We start from the raw sequence: 22010 nt of genomic DNA, 5'->3' as shown, positions 1-22010 counted from the left end.
GCAGCATGATGGAAGTTTTTTGTGGTGTAATTGTGGTGGTTGATATAGGAAGATATGAGGCAGGAGTTGTTGCATTGTAATAGTGGACCAATGAAACGTGTAAAGTGTTAAAAGTCAAGATACAAGTGTTGAGAGAAGAGCAACATTCTTCATAAAATTAAGATACTGAAAGGCTTGGAACAGCACTTAAAAATTTAGTTACCAATAAAGCTTTCCTTGAAAGACGGTCAAATATAGATTATAAGACCAAGTGATCAATATGTTAATGTGACCTCCTTCAAAACATCAGCCATAAGGCCAACTAATATTTTATGCAGTTAGTCCGCAGACTAAGTGTAAATAAGAAATCTTCACAAAGCACATTGGGGGACATCTTAGAACAATTGCCAATAAGCCTGCAGTTGTATAGGTTTGAGTGGCAGTTAGTTCTAACAGTGCAAGTATGTAAAATTAACTGTTTCTTATATGAGGTGTTCTGTGAGAGATTTGAAGGTGTTGGAAATGCTCTACTAAAATGAGTACCATTGATTCTTATGGAGTGCAGCTCAAGTTGGTAAAGTAACTAAAAAAAAAAGTTGGTTTTTCTTTTTTGTTGGACTAAATGATCTTTCAAGGTCCCTTCTAACCCTTACGATTCTGTGATTCTGTTTTTGTGAAAAACTACAATAAATGATGCATAAACTTTAATTGCAAAGGAAAGAAAATCAAGTGCTCTGCTGAAAGCCTAACCAAAGAAAACTGCTAAGATCAACTTGATACACTGGATAGAGCTTTACGTCGTGTGTTTGGCCTTACAGTAGTCTCTCTCATCTTTGTTAGGGAAATCTGAAACCTGGGTAACGTGATATTTGAACTGGTATGAACCTGATTGGGTTAGCAACAGAGAGATGCTGAAAAGTGTCTTGACTGTAATAATTATGTTCTGCTTCACTGAAAATGTCTCTTGCCCTAGTGTCAACTTTTTTTGAGTTGTGAGTCTTTGGATGAAGCTGAAATATTTGTTGCCCAGCCAGCTAACCGTTGTTGATAGTTAGGGTTGGTGACCAAACATAGTTTCTTCTGTGGTGATTTCCTTCAGGTGGGTGCTATGTCTTGACTACTGTCATAACTAGGAGAATTATTTCATCTGATTGAGAGTTTATATGTTTGTCCTGGTCAAAGTGAACTTGGTAAAAGGGACCTGTTTTGACCCTGGTAGTTTCACAGAAATTGATGTGGTGACAAGACAAACTGGGTAACAGGAATTTATAACCTGTAATCATTCTTCATATTAACTCCAGAACATCTATACTGCAAGTGGTAGCTGGCTGAGCTTCAGTGCTGAGAAGGCTGTGCATAGAGATCACCACAGTGAGCTTTGGAAGGAAGCCAAGAAAACAGTGTAGACATTGCTCAGAAGGATTACACAGAGTCATTCTGATCTATGTTCGAAATGTTAGATCTGGTTTGACCCTCAGCTGCTGTGAAATGATTGCAAAGGAGATGCAGGCAAGTGACACAATGCAGTGTCTGGTTGGAGAGTCGTGGTCTCCTCTTTCAGGTTCAGATCTGAGATACCGCTCAAATTAATGCTTTTCCCAGAGCTAGGTTAGACAATGTTCAAGGCCAGGAGGGACACAACAGTGCTTTACATCTTTAAAAAAGTGCTGTTGCTGTAGAATTAACAATCGAGTTTTCATGGCAGAGTACTTTGCCAGATGTGGCTCTGTATATGCTAGCACAATCTTCATTAACTCTTAATGTCATTTCTGCAGTGAAGCTTAAAATACTTCAATGAATCTTTTGGGTTTTTTTTGGTTTTTTTTTCATTTGATGAGCAGGACTGGTGAAAGCTTGCCCTCAATGGAGTAAAACTAGTTTGAATATGACTGACTATTATGAGATGTCACACCAATGAATCTTACAGAAACCATAATGAACAAAATTTTAAGTTACCAGAAATGTGCTTAACAAAGTTAGTTGTCCATAAATTTGTTTACTGTTCAACTTTTCAATTAACTGCAGAAAGATCAACATTTTCTGTGCTACAACAGGAGTATCTTTGTAACCTGAACTAGTAGACAAGTGAAAGGGGATGTTCTCCCTGAGGTATTAATATTACTGGGTAAAATTTCAGGCAACAGAGGAACTGTGTTGTTGGATGTCAAGTACTCGAAGTAATGTGGTCTATGAGACTGTTTCTAAGGTTCATATTTTAGTCATCCTAGGATCCCCAGGAATGGATGTAAACAATCTGTTAGAATCTCATTGACTATTGTAAAGTTGAAAAGAAAACATACAAGTATGCAGACATGCTTTTAAAGAATTATTTTTTAAGATGCATATTGGCTTACAAGTGAAAGTAAGAGTTCTGTTGGTATGCTCTCATTTAAAAAACCCCTTATTTTAGAGTCTCCGTGCAAGAAAGTGGAATTTTCAGGATGGGAGTAGGGTTAATAGTATGTACAAAACTGCTCATAAGTACTCATTTTAGGTGCCTAAATACTTCTATAATTTGTTCTGAATGGATTTGACTGTGTACTTGTCAGACACATTTGCAGTGACTAATTTTTTAAAAGATCCTTAACTTGTGCCATATTTTCACATCTGAGCATCTGAAACTTTGAAATTATGCTTGTGTATCATTTAATTTTAATCTATTTATTTTGAAAGGTAGATCTATATACTGAAGAATTCACGAAGGCTTTTTTTTAATATTGAAAATCTGTTACCTGAAATGCCCATGAGATGGTGCTCATCAGTCTTATTTTTGTAGCAGCAGTTCTGTGCCTAGTTATGACTTACTCATAAGGTTGCAGTGTTTAGCACTGCTGTCTTTCTAAGAGAAAGAAAAATAACAAAAAATAACTGGCAATATATTGAATTAATATATTAAATACCATTACTATATACTATAGTATTACTATACTGTTTTGAAATGAGCGTAAAAACAGTCTTGATATCTCTGCTTATCTTTGAGAAGATGGATTTGATGCTAATTTACTCAAATTATAGATTGCCACTTGTCATGGTTTAGGCCCATCCAGGAACAAAAGGCCACAATTAGACTCAAGTACTGAAAACCTGAGAACTGCTGAAAGGCAGGGAGGGATTAATTGCCATGTATAGTCCAGGACAAAACAGACCAGGCTACTTGGCTTGGGGAAGAAAACAGAAAATAATTTAATCCACCACCAGCCAAAATATAACCATAAACCCCCAAAACATAACAAACAGAACAACACAGAGTGGTACAATGATGAAGAGCACAACCAGCCCTTTAAGACCACCTTCTCCCCTCCCCTCCCCTCCCCTCCCCTCCCCTCCCCTCCCCTCCCCTCCCCTCCCCTCCCCTCCCCTCCCCTCCCCTCCCCTCCCCTCCCCTCCCCTCCCCTCCCCTCCCCTCCCCTCTTCCTAGGCTCAGAGCCCTGATGCCGTTGTCTTTTTCTCTTCCCCCGCTGAATGGCTCAGGGGGACAGAGAATGGGGGTTCCAGTCAGTCTGATCCTGATAGCATCTGCTATTTGTCTCTCCTCAGAGCAGATGGGCTAGGAGCTGATCCTCCCTAGTCCTCCGCGAGGTCCCTCACACACCCGGCAGCCCTGCACAGGCTGCTCTGAGGTGCGTTCATCCCAAAGGCTGCAGCTCCTTTCCACCTCTCATGTGGGTCTGCTCTGCGGCCCCCAGGCTCTCCAGCACTGCCTGAGCCATGGCTGCCTCCTCACACAGTACACTGCCCATCTGTGCACACTCATCTGGATCTACTGGTGGCTCTCAGTCCTGCCATTGTCCTGCATGGGTTGCAGGGGTACAGCCTGTGTTCTTGCTATGGGTTGCAGACGGGTCTCCGGTCTGATGCTCCTCCTTTCTTTCTCCTCCTCTGACTGTGTGGTCTGCTTCTAACTTGTACCACTCTTACACCCCCTCCTAAGCACTTCAAATTGCCATCCTTAAATAGTGATTGCAGAGGTGCCAGATTGGCCCAGCCGGGCTGGATATGGGTCTAGACCCAAGAGCCGGGGGAAAGTCCAAGAACTCTTTACAGGGTTTGCACTGCAGCCCCCACCCCTTTTTATTAAGCAAAAGCAGCTCCTCAATAAACCATGACACCATTTAATTTTTCTTTCTTAAACGTAAGTTTCTAAATAGTCAAAGGATGAAAAAGTTTTCAGCCGTATTCTTTTTGTGCTGCTTTATTTCATAGAATCATAGAATGATATTTCCTTCTGTTTTTCCCAAAGACCCCAGTTATAGAAAATAACTTCACTACTAGAGAAAAGAACACCCTTGTGTGGCTTAATGTCTCTTTTTCTGAGGGAGTTTCATTAGCTTGATTTGTATGTTTTCCTCTTGACTTATGCAGGCTATGGCAAGCAGTGGAACTTGGGAAAAGTATTAAACTCTTCTTAAGTAAGGCAGGAAGGATACTTTTTCTTTGAGCTGGATTCAGTGTTGGAAGCTCCAGTGCTGTCTTTCAGGATGTCATTTCAGATGCAAGATGGGGAGAAAAATAGCAAAATAAGGAAGAGATTACAGTATAATGTCTTCTTTCTGAAGTAAGATTACAGAAATAGCACAGTAGAGCCAAATGTGTTACTTTATATTATATTTCTGACTGTTCTTGTTGACATTTTGAGAGCAGAAACCTCAACGGTCTGAGGAAGTGGGGAGGAGATCTAGAAGAGGATATAACTAACAGAGATGAACTCCCAAGGAAGGAGTTATCAATATTGATAGATGGGTATCAAAATAAGAGTTAGTTGTATGAAAACTGGACTGAAGTGACTAGCACCACTGTGTTATTAGCAGAGATTACAGACCATTAAAAATAAGGACATCTTTAAACTTGAAGAATTGATCTGGTGGGGAGATATGCTGGGATTGAGTTTTGTACAAAGGTTCTCATTCTACAGGCTGCTCCAATTAGATCTGACCAAGAGGACAGGGGAAAATCTGTTTCTTCTGGCAACTTCTTTTGTATTCCAAATTGCATGAATTGTTCTATGATTAATGTTTCTTTTTTGTGTGTTTTCTTGGCTTTTTTTTTTTTCTTTTTCAAACCACTAAAAACCTGGACTTATGATTGCCTATATGTTCTGTTCTATCAGTGACTACTGAAAACAGTATTCAAACAGCATAGAATATATAGATACTAAATTACTTGAGAGAAGCACCTTGACAGAAAATGCAAGGAAAACCATAAGTGGATGTAGCACTGTACATAGAGGAAACGAAAGACAAGTACCAACTGAAAGCAGGGCTCCTTTATTTGTCTGGGGGAGTCGGATGGGGTGTGGGAGGATGTTCTGGCCTTTTCCTTTTGGAAAAAAGTAATTAAAAGGTGTCATTTTGAAATGTTTAACTTCACCCAGAACAGAAGGATTTGCACATGTTCCAGCTATGCTGAAGCAAGTGGTACAAAGTTTAGAATGATGCCAAGTTACAGTCCAAGATGATGCATTGTGTCATAGTTACTGGAGGCTCATGGAGATGAGCAAGGAGAATGAATGAAGCTAGGAGCAGGAAATACTAGTGTATGCAGAAGGAGAAACAAGGGAGAGGTAGAACAGAAGATAAGTCCAGAAAAGCAGTTTAGTTTTTCCTCTTCAGCCTCCAGTGTTGCTCCCTTGAAATCTTTTGTGTCCTTCAAACTTTCCTTCTTTCTGAAGAACCTAGAGAACTGACGTGCAGATTTAGTCTTCTCAACATACTATTTCACTGAGGTGAAAGTCTGTATTTGTCATTCTGTTTATTCTCCATTAAATAGAATTCCTTTTTCTTTGTTTTGTCTTCAGATTTGTTTTCTTCATCATGTTTTCCTGTCTGTCACCTTTTCAGTCTTGTGTATCTTGATCCTTGTAATTCTTCAAATAAACAAAACCCAAACCACTTCATAATGGATCTGCTTTAGCTTTTATTTGTAGCTAGTGGTGTAATTTATAAGTCAGACAATTTCAACTGCAGGAAAGAAATTCCTATGGAAAATTTTGGTAGAATTTTAATTTGGGAAAATGAAATTGAAATATTTTATTTTAGAATATTTCATTTAACATGAAGGAATGCTACAGTGTTTCAGGGAAGTTGCTGATTATAGAAGGAGTCAAGATATACTGTGAAAGAAACCCTGGAGACTGTTGTATTGGTGTCAGGAAAAAAAAAGCTGAACTGGAAGTAGGGCCAGTATGAATGAGGAGAATGTGGGCCTACAACTCTTATGATAAAACCCCATATTTTGAACCTAAACCACTTTTACAAACATCATTGTTAAGAATGTCAGAATTGGTTTTATTCCAAAAGGTATTTTCATTTCATGGCTCAAAAAACTAATCTCTGTCAGATACTGGTATTTCTTAAAGAGTACAAATCTTATCTTGAGGTACATTTTCAAATAACAAATTTAAATGCAATTCCCCAGAAACTAGCATTTTCATTCTCATCAAAGAATGTAAAGAGAGACAGAGGTCTTGCAATAACAATTCTAAAAAGACAAAAGATGTATTTCTGAGGAAATGAGTGTTTTACAGCTTGGAATACTACACAGGTTAGAATGCAATGCTGTTGATACAGGATTGTTTGTATGGACATTTTCTTACAAATGGAAAAAGACAAAAACGTGAAACAAGCAAAAAACTTCCTGTATGTAAACTTGTGGGTCCACAATCACTAAACAAATGTCTGAATAAATCATCATTTACAGAATTGATGGGAGAAGTTAAGAATAAATTTGTTACGAATAAAACTTAAGACACAAAGTCTTAAGTTTTGAGGAAATGTAAATGACTAATTTGCACTTGCTCTTTATTGTAGATTAAATAACTACTATGCACTGAAATGAGTGCTCAAGTACCTGTGTGGGTTTTGCTTTACACTAAGAACCGCTTGTTTCCATGATCCAAACATTTGAAAGAAGCAATACATAAAATACGTCATAGTTGAGATTGAAGTAGGTTTTGGAGTATACATTCCCATCCTGTTTGCCAGTTGTGAAACAGTCTTATTCTAGTTATGACACTTGATAATTCATTTCTAAACTATTTAAAATTAATTATTACGTACTAAAATTAAGTAATTTTTGAAGGCAGTATCATGAAATTCAATATTTTATTACTCCTAGCAGTATTTTATTACTCCTAGCAGTGGCAGCTAACCTTCTTTTCCAACCACTATGCCTGCATTCAGCTGTCACCATTAATTGTTTCTTTTTTTGAGAAGCAAAGAGGGCATCTGACCTATGTGTTTGATTTCAAGCCTCTTTAGTTTTTGGAGGGATCAAGTTAACCAGGTGTAGAATAAGTGGTAGGGGATCTTTCACTAATTAAATAATGGTTTTTGGCAGTTAAAAATGTAAAAAACTCAAATGTTAGAATTTTCTGTCTGTTTAGAACACATAGAATTGCAGAATTGTTTAGTTCAGAAAAGACCTTCAAGATCCATGAGTCCAACCGTTAACCCAGCACTGCCAAGGCCACCACTAAACAGTGTGTCTAAATACTATATCTCTTTCAAATACCTCCAGGGACAGTGACTCAACCACTTCCCTGGGCAGCCTGTGCCAGTGCTTGACAACCCTTTCACTAAATGAATTTTTCTTAATATCCAATCTAAACATCCCCTGGCACAACTTGGGGCCATTTTCTCCTGTCCCATCACTTCTTACTGAGGCAAAGAGACTAACACACACCTCTGCAGAACCTCATGAAGTTTGGAGACGTGGGTGGCTGTGACTTTTAAGAAATATGGGAAGTAGGAGCAGCTGCACTTTTTGTTGAGTCCACTGCAAAAAATATTTTCATGGTAAAATGTCAATAAATTATTGCAATAGAGGAAAAGAGACGTGAGCATACAGCAATGAGGTTCATAGACTACCAGTGGGTTCATATCAGCTTTTCATGTACTATGTCTTGGTTATATTGATATAAATTAAACTGACTCTCTTTTTAGGAAACCTATTTAAAGATCTTGTAGTTTCCTGTACAACTTAGTATGTAAATGAATCAGACTCATGTAACTTCATGTTACAGACTCATGTAACTCATGTAACTGTAAGAATGTAACTTCTTTGAACTTGTTTTCTGTAATCTGCATTTCTCCCTGTTGATAGGGTACTTTTTAATCAGTATTTTTAAAAAAGAAAAAAAAGAAGTCTATTTGTAGATTTGATCATGTGACGTTTCACTAAATTCTTTGATACCTTTTATTTTTCTTACTTGCAGTTATTAAATTATTACTGTGTTGAGGCACTATAGAAGTCTTAAGACAGACATTATGAAAATAATAAAAGGGACCACATAATGAAATACACTTACTTTGTACTGATAATAAAAGTTTGAAATACAATGCAGAAGCAGAAGAATGGAAAAACTACAAACACTGTGAGCTGTATGTAGAGAAATGTACTCTAAGCTGTAGGAATGCCTAGTTTGAAGGAAACTAGTGAATTTGGATATGCCTTACACAGAAATGTGTACATTATAACAGGAGTTTTGGAGCAGTGACATATCTTTGACAAAAAAAATCACAAAAAGGTAGTGTGTAGATAAAGTTGATGTAACTTGAATGGTACTTTAATCTCATGAAGTCGCAGCTACCACATTGAAGTTGTCTTTCTGCTTGGAAAAGTATGGTGAGCTGTGCAGAAGAATATCTGTCTTTGTAGTAGCGTTTTGTTAGGGCAGATAATATGCTCCAAAGTTACATGGAACAAAAGGAAATGTGTAGGCTGAAAGAAAAAGGAAACTTTAATCTTAAAGACCTTTGTTCTGTTTCCTCCACTCCCTTTTTTAAAGGCACATGTATTCATGAATTTCAAGATATTCTATTATTTGCAGTCAGATAATGGAGATATTTTTGCCAGTCTTTGCTTCACACATAAGAGACCACTATTCACACTGTTACCAGGTCCCTGTCTCCAAAGCTTATTTCTTGTTTTATGATTTTCATGATAATTGCTTTTTCTGTTGTTTTGTTGGGAAATCTCTTTCTCTGGTAAATAAATATTTACGTGTGTAGAAAGCGCCAGGAAATATTGTTGCTAAGTACTTGAGTTGATAAACATTGAGGAATGCATCTGTGATTCCTTTTAGTGCTGAACTTGCTTGGCAAAACATGCCACTATCATTTCTAAAGGACTTTTTGTTTATAATTCTGTAGTTACCCTTGCAGTCCCAGAGTCCATGACTATGATACATTATGTGTTTTCTTTGAAACTTGTTTTAGTAAATAAATATAATTTTTATAGGAGGGTCAGATTTTGAGAAACTAGGAACATGATTACATGTTCTTTTTTTTATTACGAGTTTCTACTGCTTTTAGAATTGGAAGGGAATTATATAGGACTACACTGCCTGCTATCACAAAAAAAAGAAAGGAAAATAATTTGGAGATGGAATGAAATACAAGATTTTGCTAAAAATGTTATACTAATCTTTATTTTGATGATATTAACCTCTTTTTGTAATAATACTTTCTTTGTGTTCAAGTTGAGTAACTTTTCATAGTGGCAGATGTTCTTTCCTTCACTGTCTCACTGAAGCAAGACTTATTTTTCAGTTAATCACAGAAAAAAAGAGTATTCTAGGAAACACCATTTCAGACACTCCTGCATTATTTGGCTGTAGCCCTTTTCAGGTTATGTGTATTTTCACTCATGGATAATAATATAGTTTTGATTTGCAGATTTGTGTCTGGGGAAGATATTTAAGCATCCTTCTAATTTTTTTAATTCTTATGAGTGTAGTAATTCCAAAACAAACCTTTTTTTCTTACAAGTTCGAACATATGATGGGACAGTGCTGATGAAGGAATGATGAGAACTCGATTAGTGCTGTGTTTTTGTTGTAATTTTCATCAAATCTGTTGAATTTGATATTTAATGAAATTCTTTTAAAATTAAAAATATGAGAGGTCAAGCCTTAGCAAATGCTAGCTTTACTGGCTAAAAATGCTTGCTTCCAGCTGTAATTCAACCCCCTTTTGTCTGAGAGTTGTTTCTTCCCCCAGTCTAAACTGCAGTTGATCACAGGGGAGAGAGAGGCTCTTGCCAGGTTTTCTGAAGAACACCAGACAGTTGCTGTTGGTAGTATTGGATTGCAAAACTTAAAAAAAATCAAACGGAATTTAGTTTGTGATTGTATTGAGGATATTGTCTTTTTAGATCTAACTTAAATTATGACTCTAGGCAGCAGGTAAAATGAGCTTGGTTGTATCAGAATTCCATTCTGTGCATAGGACATGTTGTGTAAGTAGTTGGCACTCTGGCCTATGTAGGAGATGGCTCTCCCAGAGGAACTGGTAAAGTGGGGTGTGAACTGGATGGGCAGGGCACCTTAGCTAAACACACAGGCAGATATTGTATAGCTAAGTCAGAATTATGTTATTTTCTATGGAAATGGAAAAGGGGAAAAATGCCAAAGAGGGAAAGAATTGTAATAGAGAGTTCTGAAAAGAACAACTGGAATTTATTAGGAGAAGCACTTACCAGGAGGAAGAGTGAGGACATGATGAACAGGAGGGCGTACTTGTTAGGGAGCAGTGATAGCATATGCAACACTAGTAGTCTTTGTCTTGTTTGTGTCTTTGTGGTTTTGGATTTTTTTTTCTGTTCTTTACTGTTGTAACTATTCCTTGGAGACTTTCAGTTCAGTCATCGCCTATATGCTGAGAGAAGAGACAGAGATAAATTGAGGGGTTGTAGAGCCTCAGAGTAATAGCTTTAATAACATGGAGGAAAAAAGCCAACCAAACTGAAAACCGTGTTGTGGCAAGTTGAGGAGAAGGATTTTAAAATGTTTTTGCAAACATGGAAATGTACACTACTTGTACCAAACATTAAGTGGCAGAGTCACATTTCTATCCTTGCTTTTAGTATTGCTTTGTTGGAATCAAAAGAAATAAAAGAGAAAATGGACTAGTTGTGGAGGCTTTATTGATGTATCTCTTCTCCCACAGACACCTTTTTCTTCTGGTGTAGTTGGTAGAAATCATCAGTTTAGCAATGCCATTCTTGCTGTTATAAAAATTCAGGTGGATGGAGGTCATCGAAACATAGTTGTGACGGTAGTGGATCTGGTCACTGCCTTCACTCTTGCATCCATGAACAGTATGGATGTGCTGGCTATACTTCTTGGGCATGGACATGCTTAGATTGAAAAGAAGAATTGAGCACCAGTGCTAGTAGTTGGTCTTTGAGCTCAGTCAAATATTACTGACTTGATGTTTGGTAAGACAATGAATCTCTTGATCCTTTTGGTTGAGTCTTGTGCTTTCCTTCTTTAAGATCTTTATTATTTTAATGCACTGGCTTCCAGTAATAGATTTTTTAAAACTTGTAACAATGTAGTGGTATATTCAGAGGGGGAGTGAGGGTGGAATCTGAAGGAAAAAAAAAAGTCTTTTTTTGGTAAGAATAAATGAAAATTTATTCTAGGCACCCTTCTATTCTAGTCAAGATCATATGCATGGTTTTGCCATGTTGATTACAGATACAGAAAATTATAAAGATGGCAACAGTGAAATCTGAGTGTTATTCTGTAGCATGTCTTACATCCAAGCTCTTAACTGGTTTTGCTTTAACTGTGGCAGCAATCTTTGCCAAGAGAAGGCAAGTGTAGTGTTTTCCAGCTGTTGTGGACTGAGGCAGTGTCAGAAATGACAGTAACAGATGTGCTGGTTCTTAGTATCTGTTGGGATTTGTAACCCAGTGCCTTTAGTTATGCTGAAATTCTCTGCCATTAATCTGCTGATCTATGAAATGTGATGGTAGTTGGGAAGCTGACACACATTTGCTTCTACCGTGTGCTATATGAGGGCTGCAACTTTCAGTAAGAGAGGGTATATTTAACATTATGGTTGGTAATCTGATAAAACCTACTGGAGCTTTATAAGTAAACATTACTCACCTAGTCTTGTATTCTTTCTTGAATTTACTGAGCTTCATTTTGTTCCCTTTGTAAGGTTATTCCTTGCTATTCTTGTACAATTCCGTGTTTAGAACACATTCTGTTTTGTTCCTCTTCTGTGACTTCCTTTGTTCCTTTCACCTTTCTACTTTACTTGTAGCTATTACCCCCCAGTCTCTACAAACTGGCAAAACACTTTCAAATATGTTTCCTAAAATAAACTCATAACTGTGTTTTACTCCTAGAATTAATTTTTTAACACAGTTTCTTAATAATGTACTTTGCAATTTTACATATCCAGTTTAACTCAAAACTTATGAAGTTATGTGAAGGATCACTTGTATAAGACTTGCAAGAAGGTGGCTTCCATCACCCCCATTGCCAATCCATTGTAAAATATGAGAGAGATATATTGTTTTTGTAGAAAAATATTGGGAGATATTGTCTTTTCTCTAGCATCTAGTGAAGTGATCTTCAAATTTTTTGATTGCATGATGCATCAGTAAAAAATTTTTTAGTATGTATGCCCTCATAAATGGATAGCTATTTATTTATAAATTACATTTATGTACCTCTGTATTAGTAGCTTATGTACTTTATAAACCATACAAAAATAGAAATTGAAAAGAGTGAGAGAAGCCTAAACTAAAAACTATTTTTAATTTAAAAACTTTATTTAGCAAGGATACAAAATTATTTTCTTTCTCCACCCCAGAGGATTATTGTGCACCCCTGTCCCCTCCCTTCTTTACACCCTCAGGCGTACGTGTAGCTCACTTTGAACGTACTGGAAGACTTTTTTTTGAGAAGGATGATTAATTTTTTTCTAGTTTTCTTAGCTTAGGAAGCTACAATTTTCAGAAGGTCAAACACAATATATTAGTGTACATTAGTAACATGTTGTGGGTCTATATATTTTTAGTTGTGTTTCTGTTCAGTATATGTGGTATACATAAGAATAACTGTGTAATTGTTTGTACTGCTTTATAATTGGAAGAGGCTTACCACAACTGTGATTTCCTCATCAAACAGAAAGAAAGCAATAATTAATTGAATGATTAGTAAAATTAAGTTTTTGAAGAAAGCCTCTTAAAAATGATTTCTTATTGAGTTATTATTACTGTCTTTGCACACTGGTGTGGCTGGAGGAAAACATACTTCTTTGGTAATCTTTTCCATTTAAGTAATTAAAAAAAGGTAGCTTTCTAAGCACATTAGAAGAAGTAATTTATGGGCAAATTGGTTCAGGTAGAATCATAGAATGGTAGGGGTTGAAAGGGACCTTTAGAGATCATCTAGTCCAACCCCACTGCAAAAGCAAGTTCACCTAGATAGGTCACATAGGAACATGTCCAGGCGGGTCTTGAAGACCTCCAAGGAAGGAGACTCCACAACCCCTCTGTGCAGCCTATGCCAGGGCTCCGTCACCCTCACGGTGAAATAGTTTTTTCTTAGATTTAAGTGGAACTTTTTGTGTTCCAGCTTCATCCCATTACCCCTTGTCCTGTTGCCATCTACAACAGAAAAAAGGGATGTCCCAACCTCCTGACACCCACAATTTAGATATTTATAAATGTTAATAAGATCACCCCTCAGTCTCCTCCAGACTAAACAGCCCCAGTTCCCGCAGCCTTTTCTCATAGGAAAGATGTTCCAGTCCCCTGATCATCTTGGTGGCCCTGTTCTGGACTCTCTCCAGAAGTTCTCCGTCCCTCTTGAGCTGAGGAGCCCAGAACTGGACACAGTACTCCAGATGAGGCCTCACCAGGGCAGAGTAGAGCGGGAGAAGAACATCCCTTGACCTGCTGGCCACACTCGATGTATCCCAGGATGCCGTTGGCCTTCTTGGCCACGAGGACACATTGCTGGCTTATGTTTAGTTTATTATCAATTAAGACTTCCAGGTCTCTCTTCAGAGCTACTCTTCAGCAGTTCAACCCCCAGTCTGTCCTGGTGCATGGGGTTGTTCCCCCCCAGATGCAGGACTCTGCACTTGTCCTTGTTGTTCCTCTCTGCCGAACTCTCAAGCTGGTCGAGATCCCACTGAATGGCAGCACAGCCTTCTGGGGAATCAGCCAGTCCTCCCAGTTTGGTGTCATCAGCCAGCTTGCTGAGGGTTCACTCTGTCCTCTCATCCAGGTCATTGATGAAGATGTTGAACAAGACTGGCCTCAGAACCTATCCCTGAGGAACTCCACTGGCCACAGGCCTCCAACTCAATTTCGTGCCATTGATCACCACCCTCTGGGCTCTGTCATTCAGCCAGCTCTTGATCCACCTCACTGTCCAGTCATCCAAGCCACACTGCCTGAACTTTCTGATAAAGATGTTATGGGAGACAGTGTCAAAAGCCTTGCTAAAGTCAAGGCAGATGACATCTTCTGCTCTCCCCTCATCTAGCCAGCCAGTTATGCACTCATAGATGGCTATCAGGTATATATCCAAATCATAGAATCATAGGATGGTGGGGGTTGGAAGGGAGCTATAGAGATCATCTAGTCCAATCCCCCTGCTGAAGCAGGTCTGCCTAGATCAGGTCACACAGGAACAGGTCCAGGCAGGTTTTGAAGGCCTCCAGAAAAGGAAACTCTACACCTGTGCCAGTGCTCCCTCACTTGAACAGTGAAATAGTTTTTTCTTGTATTGTTATACTTGATTTTTTTTCCCTTCAATAGTCTTTGGAAGAGAAGACTGTCTTCTCTGGCAGTGGTAGTCAATGTACTTTTCTCACCTATTTAACTTCTTTGTAGACCCATATTTTTAAGTATATGTAAACGTACAGTTATATTTGCTCAGGTGTGATATAAGCAGGACATTCTCTGTAAAGTGATCCTGACTATGTGGTTTGTTCCTCATTCTGGACTTTTTGATTCTTAGGATATTAGAAATGTTATCTTTTGATCTCCTTCCTTGAGGAGAAGGGTTAAGATAGGACGGAATGCAGACCTGTGTAGCTTGGTGACTAAGGTATGGTTAGTCTGTTTCAGCATATAGCAGATTGTTTTCATTTGCTGATGAGTGGTATTTCCAGACTTGACAAAAACTTATATTATTGATGAATAACATATTGATCCTGCATCGTGGAAAAACCCTCTATTTTTAATGTTGTTGTACGTTAATGTAGAAGTGTTAGGTAACTTTTAGAAGTGTAGTTAGGGAGAGTGCTGGGATAATGAAACGGATAGGATAGTACAGTGCTTTTGTGTTTCTTGTATCTGAGTTTAAATTCAGAGTAATGTAACTTGAGCTGACTTTCTACTGGGTGTCATAAAATGACAGATTTCTTATTTTTAAAATGTCAAACCCATAAATCATTAGTTTGCTAAGATTGCACTAGAAAGCTATTAAAGAACATGGCAGTATTTACTGTAGATAAATGCAAATTTAAAAAGATTCTCTGTATCATGGTTTAGGTGATTTATTTGCTTTCAATACACATATGAATCTGATGTGATGTAAAGATTTAGGATATTTCATTTCCCGTATGGAGCTACAAATTTGCATATTATTAAACCTCTTGGAGTCATATCTTTCCAGTGTGTCTTAAGTGATATCACAGGTTAAGGTACACTGAAAAAGATTATAATTAAAAATCCTCCAGAATTTAATGCTCTTAATATGGATACTGGAAAGATACACATTTCAACTGGATTTAGATGTGGTCTATATTTATGTTAAAATCTCCTCAGAACTATAATATAAGCCGAACTTTGAAAACTGCCATTATTTGGAGTGTGGTGAAATTTTGCTTTGAAGTTGTTTTATTTGCAAAAAATCAACTTAGTAGTCCTTTCTTGCCTCAGAGATTTGAAATAGACATTGCATGGCTTCCTCAGGAGGAAAGGGCCTCTATGCTCAGTGTTGTGCTTCAGACAAAATCCACTGAGAAATAGTTTTTATACTGTGACCTCTATTCTTCAGTCTTGTCCAGTGGCCTGCAGGTTCGCTGGATATATCCATCGTTTACTCTGTGTCAGAGACTGGTTGATTTCCCGGGCCCCTAGTATTTGTATTTTGTACCATGTTCTTGGCAATCCTTTTTATATTGTTTGTCCCACTTCTTATGGGCCAGTAAAGGTTGGGAGAAGGGTAAAATTCCTAGTAGACTTGTCCATGTCTTTCATTTTTGAAAGCTGTTGTTGAATTTCTGAAAAGGAAGACAGAACTGTGCATGAATGTATGGAGTGCTATTGTAACTATTTTGAGTTCAAGCATGGTATTTCATAGAATCATAGAACTGTTTGATTGGTAAAGACCTTCAACATCATAGAGTGTAACCACTAAACTAACCCTGTCAAACTTTTTTTTAATTTAAAAGTTCGTACTGAGATAACTTTTTAATGTGTACAAAACTGATAAAATAAAGGTAGAATTGTTTTGGTTTTTTTTAGGATAAAATTTAGCTTTGCTAATTATTTAGCTTAAAACAGAAATTGTTTCCCTTTATAAGATGTTGAATTTAATGTTTTGGTACACACTAGAAAAAGCTTTTAGAATTTTTTTTAAGAACAGATTCAAATCCAATATATATGAAATTTGACATTTATAGTGCCCTTGCCTTTGTGTTTAAAAACACTTTATAGGGCTAATTCTTCCTTGTATTGCTCTGCTTACATGGGGGCTTTAACTACCCACTACAAATTGGACTAAATTTTAATTGTGTTAGTGGACTAATTTGATGTAAAAAATGCTTGCAAACAGAGTGAAAATGCTAGATTATTATCTAGGGTAAATACAACATCATTCACTACAGCGTAATTATTTTAAAAAACATTTTCATTTTCCTCTTCTATTAGGAAGGAGGAATCAATAGGTAAATATTACCACCATGTTATAAGGATGCTTCAGATGTATTGTACTGATCTGGATAAGAATTTTACTTTTTTGCATTTGTTGTTTTGTCTGAGAGAGTAATTTTAATGTACCTATAGACTATAGTGCCTTTTAAAATAAAAGTTTTAATGAAATGTTTTATGTCTCAGATTATCTGGATAAGAGATTTGCTCCTTTTCCTGTGTGAATTGGATAAATTGTGTGGCTTCTGTAGTTAACAATTGCTTAGTTGAAAAAACTCTGGTTTCATATAAGACAAAACTTAAATGTAAACTGTTCTGCTAATTTGAAATCTTATTCAGTCTTATTTCCTGGAGATATGGCTTGCAGCCTCATTGTGACAGAGCATGGGGTATAAGCTGCTGATGTAAAGCTGTCTTGGGGAGGAGGAGAATTATACTATGCTGAGATACTGTAATAAAAACGTGTAATGCTGGGCTAACGGTTTCATGTACAACATTAGGTGGCAGTAGTGGACTCTTAACACCTTGTGGGTGCTTGTAAAATGTACTTTTAGGCAGAAGAAATTTTATTTTAATAGAGAACATTCATGTTACATCACTATGAAAGGAAACAATGAGAATTATTTTTCCTGAATGATCCAATTTTAGTCATTAACAATTAATTACAGTATAGAACAGCATCACAATGTTGTGATGCAATGCCACTATTCATATGCCTGGTTTAAAATGGACCTTTCTTATTTGTGAGGTAGATGAGGATGTAGGCAACAGGAGAGAAAACAGGTAATAAGGGAAAAGCAAGGTACTTGTTTGTTTGTTTTTCCTTTATTTTGATGTCCTTTTTTCCTTAGAAAGCAGAGATCAGTACTATTAGTATTCTTATTTTGTATTGTAGCTGTTGAGTAGTGTTACATGGGGAGAACTGGTGACTTCAGCCTGAGATATCAGCAGGAGAAGTTTATGGTTTTCTGTACAAGAAATACCTCTTTGCTCTTGGTTGAGTTGGGTTGGGTTGGTTTGGTTGTTTTTGTTGGTTTGTTTTGTTTTGGTTGGTTGTTTTGTTTTGTTTTTATTTGATTGGTTTGTTTTGTTTTGGTTGGTTTGGTTTTTTTGTTTTGATTGGTTTGTTTGATTTTTTTTTGTTTGTTTGGTTTGTTTGTTTTGTTTTTGTACATAGAAGAAAGCAAATGGAAAGTTGGAGTAAAATTAAAAAGGATACTTACAGAAGAAGATGGAATAGAATCATTCCTACTGCGGAAGAGTCACAGTTCACTGGCATATGCATGGTCTCATGTTACTTTGAGCTAAGGTAGCAAATGACTTTAAATCATGTGCCTCTCGCTGGAAGGTTATGACCTCGCCTTTCATGAATGGGTCTTCCCACAGTTGTTTGTGCTTTGTCTAGTTTTTCTGGTAACATTATGCTTGATATAGTGGCAATATATTGAAGAAAGAAAGGTTGCCATCCAGACTTTTTCTGTCCCTTTCTTGCCTCCCTATGACCTCTTTGGGCCTGAGTCCTGTTTGTCATGATTTCATTGACTTGACATTCATGCTAATGTCACTATTTAATATATTTATCCAAACCAGCAATAGGCTTTCTTACCAAATCTCCTCTTAGGGCTCATGTTTTAATATGTTCTCACCTCCAAGTGTTCCGTTAGTGTTGGAAAAGACTGAGGGGCAGAGAATGGATTGCTGCACATTTGTATATATCAGTTAATCTTTTTCCCCAGCTATTTTGTCTTTTTTTCCAAATCTTAACTATCTTTTTGTCACACTAAGAGTGTGTACCACAGTATTGACTTTTGCTGTTTATTGTGTGCTCTCAGGGAATTTAACTGGCTTGGGATCACCCATGATCCTATGAGATCCTTGTTCTAAAGAGGTTTTAGTTCTTCTCAAATCTTTGGCATGTGCTGGTGTGAATTAATGTTTGTTTGGAGTTTTTGAGTATATGAAAGAGGATGGAGTCCAGGATGTGAGTTATTACATTGGTGATAGACAAAGAATATTATATTTATTGTTACACAGAAGCATAATGACTAAAATGAATCCAACTTATTTTTGTGGTTGTGTTCTCTTGGAGCTACATTCAAATTGCATTGTGGGAGGGAAGAAAAATATGGGGTTTAAATTTTGTAGGATTTTTTTTTTTAATCATGAATTGAGTGACGTGATGTAAAATTGCATTAAGAATGGAACTATTTTGGATAACACAGCTGTTTTGTTAACAGAGGTAAAATGTAGGGTGTATGTAAAATCTTTAATTGTTGAAATGGAAGATGGTTTAGCTTCACATTTTTCTTGATATTTATCTTGTTTAAGTGCCTTAGTCTTACCAATAGAAGATTTTGTGCAATCATAGCTGTGTGCACACAGCTGTGTGAGTTCTTAATAGGCACAAACTTTTAGAATTTTTACTGAGATAAAGCTGTCCTATTTGACTGCAATTTTTTTCTTATTGGGATTAGCATTTTCAGTGGATAGACGTTGTCTGTACTCATTGTTTTGGACATTCTAAAGAAATAATTCTGAGGTTACAAAATCAGCATCTTAAAGAAAAGATTCTTTGGTTAACAGTTCTTTCATCTGGGCTTTAGAGAACGAACCAAGTACATTTGTTTTGACAGGTAGGTTATCTAGTCAGCAGATGGATGAGGAAGCTCTGCAGAAGTAAAGTCTTGGAGCTTTGAGGTAAAACTGTGGAGATCCAGCACTGTATTTCTCCCAAGTACAGCCAATTTGGCTTTTGCAGGAGAAATGCTAATTGCAGTCTTGGACATGAAAATATTTTTTCTCATGTTTTCTTACAAGCTTTTGAAACAATTTATAACTACCACTAGGAGAAATTACTTTGAAATAGATTTATAACCTAGATCATGATCTTTCAGGAAGGTGGACCTTTAACTGTCTTTACTTGGAGCTATTTTCTGCATACTGTAGTTTAGTAGTTGCTTACTCAAAGAGTGCACCATCTCTTTTTTGGACTACTTCCTCCATTTTATGTTAGATGAAAGGTTTGTTGCAAAGAGAGGTCTCGTGTTTGAATTGACTTTTTATTTCTATTTAGAAATGATGTGGTGCTATTTTATATTTGGTGCTGTTATGTTGACTTCTCATTAATTTGATTCTCTAAGGGGTAAAAAAATCACGCTCTTTGACTGTATAGTTAAAAAATTGTGAGGATGCATTTGAATACTTTAACTGCTTTAAAACCATTCCTGTAAACTTACACTTAATTCCACATGCCGAAGAAAGAAAATGTTATGCCACCCAGTAGGTTGCTATAAAGATTGTTTATGCAGCTCAGCATAGGACTTAAAATAGGTGGAATTGGAGAATTTTGAAAAATGTACTGTGCGACATAGGAGACCAAATCATGCTAAAGTGCAAGGAAAGACTATACATCAGTTCAAAGGCTACATTATTCAAAAAAATACAACCATAAAAAAGGTAATAAGATTACCTTCTCACACTTCATGGCTAGTAAGGTGCATTAAGCTGCTCAGATATTCATAACTTACTGTGACATTTGGGAAGATTACATTTGCTGTGCAGAGCCATTACTGCAGCTCAGATAATAACTAGCCAATGCACAGACCTGGATTATGATCCCTGTCATTGGAAACAAATTTGTGTTTTGAAGGTTGATCAGTTTCAAGTCACCATTAGAAAGGGTTAATATGACATACTGTGGGGGGAGAGTGTGTGTGCTTATGTGAATCTAATGGGTATGCATACATATAGTACATCAACTGTGCTGTGCCTTTGGTATATTGCTTTCTCTGTCAGTTCTTTTGTCCTCAATTCCCTTATAGGAAATGTTAAAACAGTAATTATTTCTACCATAGCATATTATTTCTAGAATGTACTTACTGAAATGCTTATATTTGCAGATGAGATTGGAAACCTAATTTGACAGCTTCCTGGATGGGTGGTTACTGATAATAGAGCATCTAGCCAAAAATGAAAGATTGGTGATATAGACTATAGGGTGAAGGTGAGGTCGCCTCTAGTTGCCATATGTGGTTTTGGTGTGATAATGGATGGTTGGCTGATAGTTAAAACCAAATGCACAAGGAGTTGGGTTTCTTGTTAAGAATTAGCATGTGTTTTGTGGCTAGAATATAACCTTCAGCTATTCTATCTGTATACAGAATGCAATATTTTTTGTTGTCTCTTACCTTGATGGTGAGAGTGAGTGACTTCTTGAGGAATACTTAGTTTTGTAGAGGATGATAAATTTAATGTAAAAGAAAGTGTAATGTTGCTTATGAATTTTATGTGTTTAAAAGTTGAGGTTTTTAAAAAATATTTTAATTTATTTTTTTAAGGAGGGTGTGCTTCTTCCTTTGCATTGTTTTTGCAATAATTCTGTGTTAATTCATTCTGCTCAGCATTCTCCCTTGAATTCTACCTTAAAGAGCTTTCTTAAGGTAGATCTCTGCTCCATCTTATGGAAAGGGAAAACTGAGGCTTAGAGAATGACTTGATAGATTTGTTTGAGTTGACAGCATGAGTTGATGTAGAGAAGCTGGGAATATAATTCATGTCTTCCCATTCACATCCTGCAGTTTCCCTTGATATTAAGGAAGCATCTGATAGTAAATTGCATAATTATTTTTCATGACCAAGAAGGGAGAAAATGGGAAAGTGTAACTTAATGTTTAGGAATTTTTGCCATGAGACATTGTCTATTCTGTCATAAAAGGAGTAACTTTCTTGGCTTCTTCTGGTATGTGGCATTACTGATTTATGCCTAGAAGACCAAAGATTGCTTCTTCATAGTGACAAGATTTAGACACTTGAGGAAAATGTATGGCAATTTCTGTAGTTAATGAAGAGTGTATATTCTGTTCTGTTGGGTAAGTTTATCTTCAGATCCCAACTAGCTGAGAGACATTGTTGGAGCTAATATGGAAACAAGTTAGTGTGTGTGCTTTGGGGCAGTTTTAATGTGCTATGGCTTCGTGCTATGCTACTGAAGCTGTTAGTGGTCAAAGCCTGTGGAGAGAGCAACATTTAGGACATTTAGGATAATGTCTTTTGTTAGACAAACTTGTAGAAGAGAGAACGAGGTAAAATACTTGTGATCATCCATCCATTTTGATAATTTGAGTCAATACTATCTGAATTCCTGTTTATGTACTGACAGTTCTAGAGTCCAACAAAATCTTAAAAAGTGGAGGGAGGTAATTGGACTTAGTACAATCCATCTTTCCTTCAATGGGAATTTCTATTCTTTTGAGTACACAAATGAGAATGAAGTTATTTCCTTACCCCCTCCACCTACTTGGCACATGCATATATGGTTAGTTACTTAGAGTATGTTCAAA

At 36.9% G+C, this 22010-nt stretch overlaps 1 protein-coding gene across 3 annotated transcripts in view; it reads left to right on the top strand.

The window, feature by feature from the left end:
- Positions 1-22010, top strand: part of LRBA (LPS responsive beige-like anchor protein) — a 406817-nt gene that overhangs the window by 26173 nt on the left and 358634 nt on the right. The gene's annotated exons all lie outside the window — the stretch shown is intronic.

Source organism: Colius striatus, chromosome 3 (genome assembly GCF_028858725.1).
Source record: "Colius striatus isolate bColStr4 chromosome 3, bColStr4.1.hap1, whole genome shotgun sequence".
Classification (NCBI taxonomy): domain Eukaryota; kingdom Metazoa; phylum Chordata; class Aves; order Coliiformes; family Coliidae; genus Colius; species Colius striatus.
The sequence above is the reverse complement of the archived record's forward strand: the minus strand, read 5'-3'. Positions and strand labels throughout refer to the sequence as shown.